Source organism: Bos indicus, chromosome X, assembly GCF_029378745.1.
Source record: "Bos indicus isolate NIAB-ARS_2022 breed Sahiwal x Tharparkar chromosome X, NIAB-ARS_B.indTharparkar_mat_pri_1.0, whole genome shotgun sequence".
NCBI lineage: Eukaryota > Metazoa > Chordata > Mammalia > Artiodactyla > Bovidae > Bos > Bos indicus.
Genome location: NC_091789.1, coordinates 85,200,544 through 85,215,138, shown reverse-complemented (window position 1 = coordinate 85,215,138; position 14,595 = coordinate 85,200,544). Strand labels below are relative to the sequence as shown.

The following is a 14,595-nucleotide window of genomic DNA, read 5'->3' as shown; positions in this document are numbered from 1 at the left end:
GTTGTGGCACACTGGCTCAGTAGTTGTGGCACGGGGGCTTACTTGCCCCACACCATGTGGGAATCTTAGTTCCCTGACCAGGGATCAAACCCATGTCCTCTGTAGTGGAAGGCAGATTCTTAACCACTGGACTACCAGGGAAGTCCCTGTTTCTTAAGTCTCTTAATCTATAGGTGCCCGTTCCTTCTCCCACCATTTTTTTTTAACTCCCATGAGATTTATTAGTTCAAGAAACTGAGTGATTTGTCTCATAGCACTTTCCATAAGATACATTTTAGTAATTGTATCCCTGTGGTGATATTTTCTTGTTCCTTGTATTTCCTAAATACTGATGAGAGCTAGAGACTTGATTAGATTTATATTTCCGTTCTATTTTTTTCTCTATTGAGGGACAAGAATATGTCATAGGTAGTATTGTGTACTATAAGTAGACACAAATTCTCTTGTTTCTTTTACAATCTTTTTTGATGTTCTGAAGTTTCATTAAAAATGTCCGAGTGGAGATTCCTTTCTTTGTTTTCTTTTTCCTGTTTGGGATTCCTGAGTTTTAATGTTGGCATTAAAAAAAAATCAATTCTCAGCTATTTCCCTTCAAATATTGCTGTCCTACTGTTTTCTCTATTCTTGGCCTGAACTCCAATTAGACAACACCTGTAAACATAGGGCTTTTAAAACTTACATTGTTGGCCACCAGGGATCAGATGACTTCAGAGCAAGAGTCTGCTGCAGCAATTACCCATTAGAGTTGTAGTTATTCATTGTTTCCTCTGCTTTACTGCCAATGTTCCATATATATATATATATATATATATATATATATATGGACAGAGATATACATGTATCTCCACACACAGTTAAAATATATCTTAAAATTCATTCCTATCAGTATATAATTCACCTCATTTTTTCCACTGAGGTATAACTTACATACAGTAAAATGTTCAAATCTGAAGTATACATTTTTGTGTATGAATACATCTATGAAACAACCCCCAGCTCAAAACAGAACATTTCCAGCACTACAGAGGCTAGCTCCTCGTGACCTCTTTCAGTCATTATCCAGTTCCAAGATTAACCGCTTTCTGACTTCTATAGTCATAGATTAGATTTGCCTATATTTGAATTTCATATACATGGAATCATACAGAGTATGAACTCTTTTGAATCTGACTTCTTTCAGCATTGTCTTAGAGCTTCATCTATTTTCAATGTATCGATAATTTGTTCTTGGGAATTCCCTAATTGTTCAGTGGTTAAGATTCCAGGCTTTTACTACCAGAGGCCTGGGTTCGATTCCTGGTCAGGGAACTAAGATCCCTGTAGGCCATGCAGCGCTGCCAATAACAATAATAATAATTTGTCCTTTTTCATTGCTGTGTAGAATTCTTTCTTAAAATTAACTTCCTCTGTGATGACCTGAAGAGCAGTGAATGGCACCCCACTCCGGTACTCTTGCCTAGAAAATCCCATGGACAGAGGAGCCTGGTAGGCTGCAGTCCATGGGGTCGCTAAGAGTCAGACACGACTGAGCAACTTCACTTTCACTTTTCACTTTCATGCATTGGAGAAGGAAATGGCAACACATTCCAGTGTTCTTGCCTGGAGAATCCCAGGGACGGGGGAGCCTGGTGGGCTGCTGTCTATGGGGTCGCACAGAGTCAGACACGACTGAAGTGACTTAGCAGCAGCAGCAGCAGCAGCAGTGATGACCTAGAAAGATGCGATGGGGGGAGGGGAAGGAGGCTCAAGAGGGAGGGGATTATATCTATAATTATGGCTGACTCATGTTGTTGTATGGCAGAAAGCAAGACAACATTATAAAGCAACTTTCCTCCAATTAAAAAAATTAACTTTCATTTTGTGGATATATCATAATGTAGATAACAAATCCTCTGTTAATAGATATATAAATGGTTTTCACCTTGGTACAAACACTCCTGCAGTACATATGTTTATTCATGCACCTTTGCCAATATGTATATCAATAGGATAAAATCCTAGATGTGTAGGTGCTAGGTGAAATATTCTGTGCATTATTAATTTTAATAGATTTTGCCAGATTGTCTTCCAAAGAGGATATATTAATTTGTAAATCCATCAGCAGTATATATGAGTCTGATTCTCATCACCCTTGCTAACTATTAACAATTTATAAATTGAGGTATAGTTGATTTATAATATTACACTAGTTTCAGGTATATAACATAATGATTCAAAATTTTTATAGATTATATAGCATTTAAAATTATAGGGACTTCCCTGCTGGTCCAGTGGCTAAGAACTCATGCTTCTGGGTTTGATCCCTGGTCGAGGAACTAGATCCCACACGCCACAACTGAGGGTTTGCATACTGCAACTAAAGATCCTGCTTGCCACAACGAAGATTGGAGATTCTGTGTGCTACAACTAAGACCTAGCAGAGCCAAATAAATAAATAAATAAATAAGCAGAACTTGAAAAAATTAAATTATTATAAAATATTGGCTATATTCCCTGTGTTGTATAGTATATCCTTGTAGCTTATTTATTTTTCTTTGGCTGCACTGGGTCTTCATTGCTGCGCATGGGCTTTCTCTGGTTGCAGCGAGCTGAGGCTACTCTCTAGTTCTGGTGTGTAGGCTTCTTATTGCAGTAACTTGTTGTGGAGCACAGGCTCTAGGGCATGCAGGCTTCAGTAGTGGCACTCAGGCTTAGTTGCCCCGCTGCGTGTGGTATCTTCCTAGACCAGGGATCTGACTCATGTCCCCTACACTGGCAGGTGGATTCTTAACCACTGGACCACCATGGAAATCCACGTAGCTTATTTATTTTATACATAATTTTATATTTTAGACTTCACATATAAGTGGCAACAAATTATTTTCTCTGTCTTATTTCACTAGGCATAATACCTACCAGGTCCATCCATGTTGTTGTAAATGGCAAAATTTTATTCTTTAACACATCTTCTTTATCCATTCATTTGTTAATGTACACTTACTTTGCTTCTATATCATGGCTATTGTAAATAATGCTGCTATGAACATCACAAACTCCTTATTGTCAAATTCAGACTTAAATTGAAGAAAGTAGGGAAAATCACTGGACCATTCAGGTATGACTTAAATCAAATCCCTTATGATTATACAGTGGGAGTGAGAAATAGATTCAAGGGATTAGATCTGATAGAGAGAGTGCCTGAAGAACTATGGATGGAGGTTTGTGACATGGTACAGGAGGTAGGGATCAAGGCCATCCCTAAGAAAAAGAAATGCAAAAAGGCAAAATGGTTGTCTGAGGAGGCCTTACAAATAGCTATGAAAAGAAGAGAAGCAAAAGGTAAAGGAGAGAAGGAAAGATATACCCATTTGAATGCAGAGTTCCAGTAAGAAAGCCTCCCTCAGTGATCAATGCAAAGAAGTAGAGGAAAACAATAGAATGGGAAAGACTAGAGATCTCTTCAAGAAAATTAGAGATACCAAGGGAACATTTCATGCAAAGATGGGCACAATAAAGGACAGAAACTGGACCTAACAGAAGCAGAAGATAATAACAGTTGGCAAGAATACACAGAAGAACTATACAAAAAAGATTTTCATGACCCAGATAACCACTATGGTATGATCACTTACCTAGAGCCAGACATCCTGGAATGTGAAGTCAAATGGGCCTAGGAAGCATCACTACAAACAAAGCTAGTGGAGGTGATGGAATTCCAGTTGAGCTATTTCAAATCCTAAAAGATGATGCTGTGAAAGTGCTGCACTCAATATGCCAGCAAATTGAGAAAACTTGGCATTGGCCACAGGACTGGAAAAGGTCAGTTTTCATTCTAACCCCAAAGAAGGGCAATGCCAAAGAATGCTCAAACTACCACACAATTGCACTCATCTCACACGCTAGTAAAGTAATGCTCAAAATCCTCCAAGCCAGACTTCAACAGTATGTGAACGATGAACTTCCAGATGTTCAAGCTGGACTTAGAAAAGCCAGAGGAACCAGAGATCAAATTGCCAACATCTGCTGGATCATTGAAAAAGCAAGAGAGTTCCAGAAAAACATCTACTTCTGCTTTATTGACTATGCCAAAGCCTTTGACTGTGTGGATCACAATAAACTGTGGAAAATTCTGAAAGAGATGGAATACTAGACCACCTAACCTGCCTCCTGAGAAATCTGTATGCAGGTCAGGAAGCAACAGCTAGAACTGGACATGGAACAACAGACTGGTTCCAAATAGGGAAAGGAGTACATCAAGGCTGTATATTGTCACACTGCTTATTTAACTTATATGCAGAGTACATCATGAGAAATGCTGGGCTGGATGAAGCACAAGCTGTAATCAGGTTTGCTGGGAGAAATATCAATAATGTCTGATATGCAGATGATACCACCCTTATGGCAGAAAGCGACGAAGAACTAAAGAGCCTCTTGATGAAAGTGAAAGAGGAGAGTGAAAAAGTTGGCTTAAAACTCAACATTCAGAAAACTAAGATCATGGCAACTGGTCCCATCACTTCATGGCAAATAGATGGGGAAACAGTAGAAACAGTGACAGACTTTATTTTGGGGGGGGGGGCTTCAAAATCACTGCAGATGGTGACTGCAGCCATGAAATTAAAAGACCCTTGCTCCTTGGAAGAAAAGTTATGACCAACCTAGGCAGCATATTAAAAAGCAGAGAGATTACTTTGCCAACAAAGTTCCGTCTAGTCAAGGCTATGGTTTTTCCACTAGTCATGTATGGATGTGAGAATTGGACTATAAAGAAAGCTGAATGCTGAAGAATTGATGCTTTTGAGCTGTGGTGTTGGAGAAGACTCTTGAGAGTCCCTTGGACTTCAAAGAGATCCAACCAGTCCATCCTAAAGGAAATCAGTCCTGAATATTCATTAGAATTATTGAAGTTGAAGCTCCAGTGCTTTGGCCACCTGATGCAAAGAGCTGACTCATTTGAAAAGACCCTGATGCTGGAAAAGATTGAAGGCAGGAGGAGAAGGGGACGAGAGAGGGTGAGATGGTTGTATGGCATCACCGACTCAATGGACATGAGTTTGAATAAACTCCAGGAGTTGGTGATGGACAGGGAACCCTGGTGTGCTGCAGTCCATGGAGTCAGACACACTGAGCAACTGAACTGAACTGATGAACTTTGGGGTACATCTGTTTTCTTTGTGTGTGTGTGTGTGTTTATTTCTATTTTCTTTTTTTTAATATAAATTTATTTTAATCAGAGGTTAATTACTTTACAATATTGTATTGGTTTTGCCATACATCAACATGAATCCGCCACGGGTGTACACGTGTTCCCCATCCTGAGCCCCACTCCCACCTCCCTCCCTGTACCATCCCTGTGGGTCATCCCAGTACACCAGCCCCAAGCATCCTGTATCCTGCATTGAACCTTCTGTTTTCAAATTAGTGTTTTCATTTTCTTTGGATATATGCCCAAGTGTGGAATTGCTGGATCATATGGTAATTCTGTTTTCAGTTTTTTTGTAGAATCTCCATACTCGTTTCCACTGTGGCTGCACCAATTTACCTTCCCACCAATAGTGTACTGGGGTTCCCTTTTCTCCATATCCTCACCAACACTTGTTATTTGTTGTCTCTTTGATGATAGCCATTCTGACAGGTGTGAGGTGATATCTCAATGTGGTTTTGATTTGCATTTCTCTGATGACTAGCAGTGTTGAGCACCTGTTGACCATCTGTGTGTCTTCTTTGGAATAATATTTATTTAGATCTTCTGCCCATTTTTAAATCAGGTTTTTTTTTTTTTAATATTGAGCTGTATGTAGTATTTATATATTTTGGATATTAACCCCTAGTCTGTCATATAATATGCAAATATTTTTTTCCCATTCAGTAGGCTGCCTTTCCATTTTCATGATCATTTCTTTGTTGAGCAAAAGCTTTTACATTTAATGAGGTCCCATTTGCTTATTTTTGCTTTTGTTTCCTTTGCCTTAATTGACAGATCCAAAGAAATATTGCTATGATTTATGTCACAGAGAGTTCTGCCTGTGTTCTGTTTTAGGAGTTTTAAAGTTTATTTTTGTATATGGTATTATATAATGTTCTAATTTCAGTTTTTACATGTAGCTGTCCATCTTTCCTGGTACCATTTATTGAAGAGACTGTCTTTTTTCCATTGTGATTAATTGACCCAGGTGTGTGGTTTTATTTATTTATTCTGTTCCACTGATTTATGTGTCTGTTTTTGTGCCAGTACCATACTACTTTGATTATTATAGCTTTGTAGTATAGTCTGAAGTCAGAGAGCATCATTCTTGAGTTCTGTTCTTTCTCAAAATTGTTTTGGTTATTAGGGATCTTCTGTGTTTCCATGCAAATTTTAAAATTATATGTTCTAGTTCTGTGAAAAATACTATGGGTATTTTGTTAGGGATTGCATTGAATCTGTACATCACCGTGGGTAGTATTTTAACTACTAGGTCTTCCAGTCCATTAACACAGTGTATCTTTCTACCTGTTTGTGTCATCTTTAATTTCTTTCATCAGTATATTATAGTTTTCTGAGTACCAGTCTTTTATTTCCTTAGTTAGATTTATTCCTAAGTATTTTATTCCTTTTGGTGTGATTGTAAATGAAATTGTTTCCTTAATTTCTCTTTCTGGTAGTTTATTGTTAGTGTATAGAAATGCAATGGATTTCTGTATATTAATTTTGTATCCTGCACTTTACCAAATGATGAGCTCTACTCTTTTTTTGGTGGTGTCTTTAGAATTTTCGATGTATAGTATTAGGTGGTCTGCAAAAAATGACAATTTTCTTTCCCTTTCAATTTGAATGCCTTTTATTTCTTCTTCTTGTCTAATTGCCATGGATAATACTTCCACTATTATGCTGAATAAAAGTGGCAAGAGTGGGCATCCTTGTCTTGTTCCTGATTTTAGAGGAAATGCTTTCTGCATTTAACCATTGAGTATGATGTTAAGTGTGGGCTTGTCGTATATGGCTTTTATTATGTTGAGGTATGTTCCCTCTGTGGGCTTCACAGGTGGCACAGTGGTAAAGAATCTGCCTGCCAATGCAAGAGATGCAGGTTTGATCCCTGTGTCAGGAAGATCCACTGGAATAGGAAATGGCAAACCACTCCAGTATTCCTGTCTGAAAAATTCCATGGACAGAAGAGCCTGGTGAGCTACAGTCCATGGGGTTGTAAAGAGCTGGACATGACTGAGTGACTGAGCACACATGCACACATGTTCCCTTTATACCCACTTTGTTTTTTACTCTTTGGCCTGTAGGATCTTAATTCCCTCACCAAGTATTGAACCTGGGCCCTTGGCAGTGAAAGCACAGAATCCTAACCTCTGGACTGCCAGGGAATTCCCTTTTTTTCTATACCACTTTTGTAGAGAGTTTTTTAATCATAGGTGAATGCTGAATTTTGTCAAAAGCTTTTTCTGCATCTATTGAGATGATCATAAGATTTTCATTCTTAAATTTGTTAATGTGGTATATGACATTGATTGATTTGTAGATATTGAACCATTCTCACATACCTGGGATAAATCCCACTTGATCATGGTGTATGATCCTCTAATGTATTGTTGAATTTGGTTAGCTAATATTTTGTTGAGGATATTTGCATCTAAGTTCATCACTGATAATTGGCCTATAATTTTCTTTTTGTGTGATATCCTTGTCTGGTTTTGGTATCAAGGTGATGTTGGCCTCATAGAATGAGTTCCAAAGTGTTCCTTCCACTGCAAATTTTTTTAATAGCTTGAGAAAGATAGGTGTTAACTCATCTTTAACTGTTTGTTTGGTAGAATTCTCCTGTGAAGCCATCTGATCCTGGTCTTTTGTTTGTTTGGGAGATTTTTTTATTATTATCACTGATTCAGTTTCATTACTGGCAATTAGTCTGTTCATATTTTCTATTTCTTCTTGGTTCAGTCTTGGGAGATTGTGCATTTCTAGGAATGTGTCCATTTCTTTTAGGTTGTCCATTTTATTGGCGTATAGTTTGTAGTAGTCTCTTATGATCCCTTTAATTTCTATGGTACCAATTGTACTTTCTTTTTCATTTCTGATTTTATTGATTAGGACCCTTTCGGTTTTTTTAAAAAAAATGTTTATTTATTTTTGGCTGTGCTGGGTCTTCATTGTTGCACAGGCGGAGGGGGCAATGGCACCCCACTCCAGTACTCTTGCCTGGAGAATCCCATGGGCGGAGGAGCCTGGTAAGCTGCAGTCCATGGGGTTGAGAAGAGTCGGACACGACTGAGCAACTTCACTTTCATTTTTCACTTTCATGCATTGGAGAAGAAAATGGCAACCCACCCCAGTGTTCTTGCCTGGAGAATCCCAGGGATGGCAGAGCCTGGTGGGCTGCCATCTATGGGGTCGCACAGAGTCGGACACGACTGAAGCGACTTAGTAGCAGTAGCAAGAGGGGGCTACTCTCTAGTTGAGGTACCCAGGCTTCTTATTGTGGTAGCTTCTCTTGTTGTGGAGTACGGGCTCTAGGGCTCATGGGCTTCAGTGGTTGTGGCTCACAAGCTCCAGAGCACAGGCGCAATAGTTGTGTCACATGGGCTTAATTGCTCTGTGACATGTGGGATCTTCCCAGATCAGTGATTGAACCTGAGTCTCCTGCATTGGCACATGGATTCTTTACCACTGAGCCACCAGGTAAGCCCCTCGTTTCTTTTTTTTTTTTTTCCTTGATGAATCTGGCTACATGTTTATCAATTTTATTTATCTTTTCAAAGAATTAACTTTTAGTGTCATTGATATTTTCCATTGTTTATTAGTCACTATTTCATTTATTTCTCTCTGTTTTCTTTCCTTCTACTAACTTTATCTTTTGTTCTTCTTTTTCTAGTTCCTTTAGGTGTCAGATTTGTTTATTTGATATTTTTCTTGTTTTTTCAGGTAATCTCATATCACTGTATTTATTTATTTATTTGGCTACACTAGGCCTTAGTTGCAGCATGTGGGATCTTCAGTTTCAACATACAGAATCTTTAGTTGTAGCATATGGGCCCTAGTTCCCTGCCCAGGGATCAAACTGGGGCTCCCTGCATTGGGATCAAGGATTCTTATCCACTGGACCACCAGAGAAGTCCCTTGTGTCACTATAAACTTCCCTCTTAGAACCGCTTTTGCTGTCTCCCATAGATTTTGGATCATTGTGTTTTCGTTTTCTTTTGTCTCCAAGTATTTTTAAAATTTTGTCCTTGATTTCTTCACTGATCCTTTGGTTTGTTTAGTTTCCATGTATTTGTGGGTTTTTTTTTTTTTTTTTACAGTTTTATTTTCTTGTAGTTGATTTCTAGTCTCATAGTATTGTGGCTAGAAAAGATATGATACTTGATATGATACTAGTTTTCTTAAATGTACTGAAACTTAGTTTTATGGCCTAGCATTTGATCTCTTCTGGCGAGTATTCCATGTGCGCTAGAAAAGAGTGTATATTCCACTGTTATTGGATGGAATGTACTATATTTATCTATTAAGTCCATTTGGACTAATGTTTTATATAAGACCAGGGTTTCCTTGCTAATTTTTCATCTAGATTATCTGTCCATTGAGGGAAATGGGGTGTTAAAATCACCTAGTATGATTGTGTTGCTGTCAGTTTCTCCCTTTATGTCTGTTAATATTTTCTGTATGTATTTAGGTGTGCTTATGTTGGGTGCATATATATTTACTATTGTTATAGCTTCTTTCTGTGAGGAAGCTTTGCCACAGCATGCAAGATCTTAGTTCCCTGACCAAGGATCAAACCTGTGCCCCATACAGTGGAAGCACAGAGTCTTAACCATTGGACAGTCAGGGAAATCCCTGTTATATCTTCTTTGGATTGATCCCTTAATTATTATGTAATACCCTTCTTTGTCTCTTGTTACAGTCTTTGTTTTGATATATATACACTGCTGCTGCTAAGTCGCTTCAGTCGTGTCCGACTCTTAGCGACCCCATGGACTGCAGCCCACCAGGCTCCTCCATTCATGGGATTTTCCAGGCAAGAGTACTGGAGTGGGGTGCCATTGCCTTCTCCGATATATACACTACTATGTATGAAATAAATAAGTAGTAAGAACCTACTATATAGCACAGTGGACTCTACTCAGTACTCTGTGGTGACAAAGGGGATGTATTATACATATTGCTGATTCACTGTGCTCTATAGCAGAAACTAACAACATTGTAAAGCAACTAAATTCCAATAAATTTTTTAATAACCTATAAAATAAAGTCTATTTTGTCTGATATAAGTATTGCTACCCCAGCTTTCTTTTGATTTCCATTTGCATGAATACCTTTTTCCATACCCTCACTTTCAATCTGTGTGTGTCTTTGGATCTGAAGTGTATCTCTTGTAGGCAGCATATATTTGGGTCTTGTCTTTGTATCCGTTCATTCACTCCATGTCTTTTAATTGGAGCATTTAGTGCATTTCCATTTAGTGCATTACCCATTATTGATGGATACATACCTATTGCCATTTAGTTAATTACTTGGGGGTAATTTTTGTAATTTTTTTGATCGTCTCTTATTCTTTTGTTCTATTCTCTTGTAATTTGATGACTGTCTTTAGTGTTAGTTTGGATTCCTTTCTTTTTGTGTATGTGTTTCTACTATAGATTTTTAGTTTGTGGTTATCATCAGGTGTGTGTGTGTGTGTGTGTAAAATCAATGTATATACACATATATGTGATTAAGCTGCTAATCTCTTAATTTCAAAGGCATTTTAACAGCTCTGCATTTTTACTTCCCTCACCCCATGGTTACTGTTTTTGACATCATATTTTACATCTTTTCATCTTGTGTAGCCTTTAACAACTTATTGATTTTTAGTGCTTTTATTTTAAAACTTTCCTACTAGCTTTGTACGTGGATGATTTACTACCTTTACTGTATATTTGCCTTTATCAGTAAGCTTTTTCCTTTAATAATTTTCATGTTTATAGCTGTGGCCTTTTCTTTTTCACTTCCCTTTAACATTTCTTATAAAGCTGGCTTGGTGGTGCTGAACATATTTTTTTGCCTGTCTGTAATACTTTTACAGATTTGATTTGATTTCTCCATCAAATCTGAATGAAAGCCTTGCTGGGTAGAGCATTCTTGATTGTAGGTTTTTCCTTTACTTCACTTTATTTATTTTTTTCCTTTACTTCACTTTATATGTATTGTGCCACTTCCTTCTCACCTGAAAAGTCTCTGCTGAAGTTAGCTGATAGCTTTATGGGAATTCCTTTGTATGGTATGTGTTGCTTTTCCCATGCACTTTTTATATTCTCTTTATCTTTAATTTTTGCCCTTTTAATTACAGTGTGTCTTGGTATGGTCCTCCTTGAATTGATCCTGTTTAGGACTTTGTGCTTCCTGGACCTGGATATATGGATATCCAGGATAGGGAAGTTTTGAGTTATTATGTTTTCAAAAAGTTCTCTGTCCGTTTCTCTCTCTTCTCCCCCTGGGACCCCTGTAATGTGAATGTTAGTATACTTGATGTTGTTTCAGAGGTCTCTTAAACTGTCCTCTTTTCTTTTTATTCTTTTTTCTGTTTTACTTTGGTGATTTCCACTACTCTCTCTGTATGCCAGTTTCCTGATCCATGCCTCTGTATCATTTAGTGTACTTTTAATTCCTTTTAGTGTAGTTTTCGTTTCACTTATTGTATTCTTCATCTGTTTTGCTGTTCTTTATATATTCTAAGTCTTTGTTAAAAAACTTCTAACTTCTCAGTCTATTCATCTCTTCTTATCCTGAGTTCTTTGATCATGTTTACAATCATTACTTTGACCTCTTTATTGGGTAGATTGTCTATCTTCACTTCACCTAGTTCTTCTTCTGGAGTTTTATCTTGTTCCTTCATTTGGAACATGTTCCTCTGTCACCTCATTCTGCCTAATTTGCTGTTTTTATTTCTATGTATCTGGTAGATTGGTTATGTTTCTCAACCTTAGAGAAGTAGCCTTTTGTAGGAGACATCTTATGTGTCCCAGCAGCACACTTCCCTGTTGTCACCAGAGCTATATGCTCTAGAAGTGGTTCCTTCTGTTATGGTGCGTTGACTACTGTGGGTGGTCTCATAGGTGTGGCTCACCCCTGGTTTGGTTGGTTTTCAGACCCTGCATTGTATAGAGGCTACTAGCTGCTGGTCAGCAGGGTCAGGTCACAAGATCCTGGCTGAAGGACCCAGGTTTGGGGGTGGGGGTGGTCCTGGGCTAGTGCTTGCTCACTGGTGGGCAGAATCAGTTTCTAGGATGGATTTCCTGGATCTAGTGTCAGCCTTCTGAATGGGGCTGGTGAATGGCGCTGGTTCCTGATGTGCCTGGCTGCAGGTTCCCGGGTATTCCACTGCTGGTACTGGCCCACTGGTAAATAGGGCTAAGTGGCTGGCTGAGGAGTTAAAGGCATCTCAGTGCTGGTATTGGCCTGCTGATAGGTGTGGCTAGGGCCCAGGTGGTCCCAAAGCTAATTAATGCCAGCTCATTGGTGTGCAGAGCCAGGTCTTGGTATCTCTGGCTTCAGGGCCCTGTGCATCCCAAAGCTGGTTTCAGCCCACTGGCGTATGGGGCTGGATCCCCGGGCTGCTGGCTAAAGAGCTCAGAGTGTCCCAGGGCTGCTCTCTGCCTGCTGATGTTTTGGCTGGGTCCTGAGAAGGCAAGCTGTGGGGCTGTGGTGATCCTGGGGCCAGTGTCTACCCATTGGTTGGTGGGGTTGAAGTCCAAGAGATCTCAACAGTGGTGCCCACTCACCAGTGGGTGAAGCTGGGTCCTGGCACTAGTGCCAATCCACTTGTGGGTAGAACCAGGTCCTGGGGTCTCTGGCTGCAGGGCCGAGGGGTCCCAGAGCTGATGTCTGGCCACTGGTGGTTGAGACCAGTTCTTGACATGGCTGCAGGGTCTGGGGTGTCCTCAAGCTTGTGTCAGCCCACTGGTGATTGAGGATGGATCCTGGTGGCTGAGGGGCTCAAGAGGTCTCAGAGCCGATGTTGGCCTGCTGGTGGGTGAGGGCATAGCCCAGTAGGTTCCAGGGCTAGTGCCAGCCTGCTGGTGGGTGGGCTGGGTCCTGCCATGGCAGGTTGTGGTGCTACAGTGGTCCTTGGGCAGATGTCTGCCCACTGATGGGTGAGGCTGGTTCCAAGGCTAGAGCTTGCTCACGGGTGGGTGAGTCCAGGTCACAGAGTGTCCTGAGGCTGGTGCCTGCCCACTGGTGGACAGAGCTGAGTCCTGGGGGTCTCTGGCTGCAGGGCTTTGGGGGTCCTGGGTCTAGTACCTACGCTCTGGTGTATAGGACTGGGTCCTGGGCCCTCTGCGGACAGGGCCATGTCCAGAGGCAGCTGTGGGTTCAGAGGGTTTTAAGACCACCTGCCTGCTGGTGTGTGTGGCTGTTCCTGCCTGGCTAGTTGCTTGGCCTGAAGCATCTCAATATGGGTGCCTACAGGCTGGTGGGCAGGAGTGGGGCAGCATCCCAAGGCTAATAAACTAGAAGCAGGATTCCAAAATGGTGCTTGCCAGCCCCAGTGTCTCTGTCTCCAGGATGAGACATATGTCTATGTCCAGTTGTCTCTTGCCTCTCTGGAAGGCTGGCCAAGATCAACAGGTGGCTCTGATCTAAGCTTCTTTCAAATTACTGCTTCAGCCCTGGGCCCTGGAGCATATGAGATTTTGTATGCCCTTTAAGACTGGAGCCTCTATTTCCCATAACCTTCTGGCTCCCCTGAAAGTAAGCCCCACTGGCCTTCAAAGCCAAACATTCTGGGGATCATCTTCCTGATATTGGAAATTTGGACTGGGGAACCCGATGTGGGGCTCAGACCCCTCGCTTCTTGGGGAGAGCCTCTGCAATTGTAATTATTCTCCCATCTATAGGTTGCCTACTCTGGGGTATGGGTCTCGACTATACTGTGACTCTGGCCCTCCTCCTCATCTCATTGTGGTTCCTTCTTTACGACTTTAGTTGTAGGAGATCTTTTCTGCTAGATTCTGGTCTTTCTCATCAATAGTTGCTCTCATCAAATAGTTGCGATTTTGGTGGTGCCAGTGAGAGGAGGTGAGCTCAGTCTTCCTGCTCGGCCATTTTGACCAATAAAGAAACTAGTAAGAAATATTTTTATCTTTGACAATCTTACAGGTTAGAAACCTATAACTAATAATATTTTTTTTCTAAAAATACATGTACATGGCAAAAAACAACACAAGCAATATAAAAGGATATACAATTGAAATTATAACCCCTGTTCCCTCAGTTCCCTTTCCAGAGATGCCCACTGTCAGTTTCTTGTTTATTCCTCCAGATATCTTGTATGCAAACCATGTATATACAAGTATAATAAATGGGTGTATATGTGTGTGTGCACATGCATTTGAATATGTATGTCTGATTTACTGATGAAAACATCTGAACATACTTATTTGTTCATGTGGGTTAGTATATTTTAGGAAACATTCCTAGAGGTATGATTGTTGTATCAATGTATTATAGTGATTGATATCATTCCCAGCCCACTATCCATGCCATGTCTTCACCATTGTTCAGCAGTCATAAAATTTGAAGACAGTGGAACTGATCTCACTCCCAGCTTCAAGAGTTGGTGCACCACCGTGTAACATGATCAAAGTAAG

The 14,595-nt window shown here is 40.2% G+C and overlaps 1 protein-coding gene across 5 annotated transcripts in view; it reads left to right on the top strand.

The window, feature by feature from the left end:
- The window catches only part of ITGB1BP2 (integrin subunit beta 1 binding protein 2), a 43,522-nt gene that overhangs the window by 23,258 nt on the left and 5,669 nt on the right, over positions 1–14,595 (top strand). For 3 of the 5 annotated variants that reach the window (XR_011565289.1, XR_002180237.2, XR_002180236.2), the window contains one exon: positions 14,475–14,590. The gene's annotated coding sequence lies outside the window, so the exon portion shown is untranslated. The remainder of the gene's footprint in view (positions 1–14,474; positions 14,591–14,595) is intronic. The other 2 variants (XR_011565288.1, XR_011565287.1) reach the window with 2 other exon arrangements.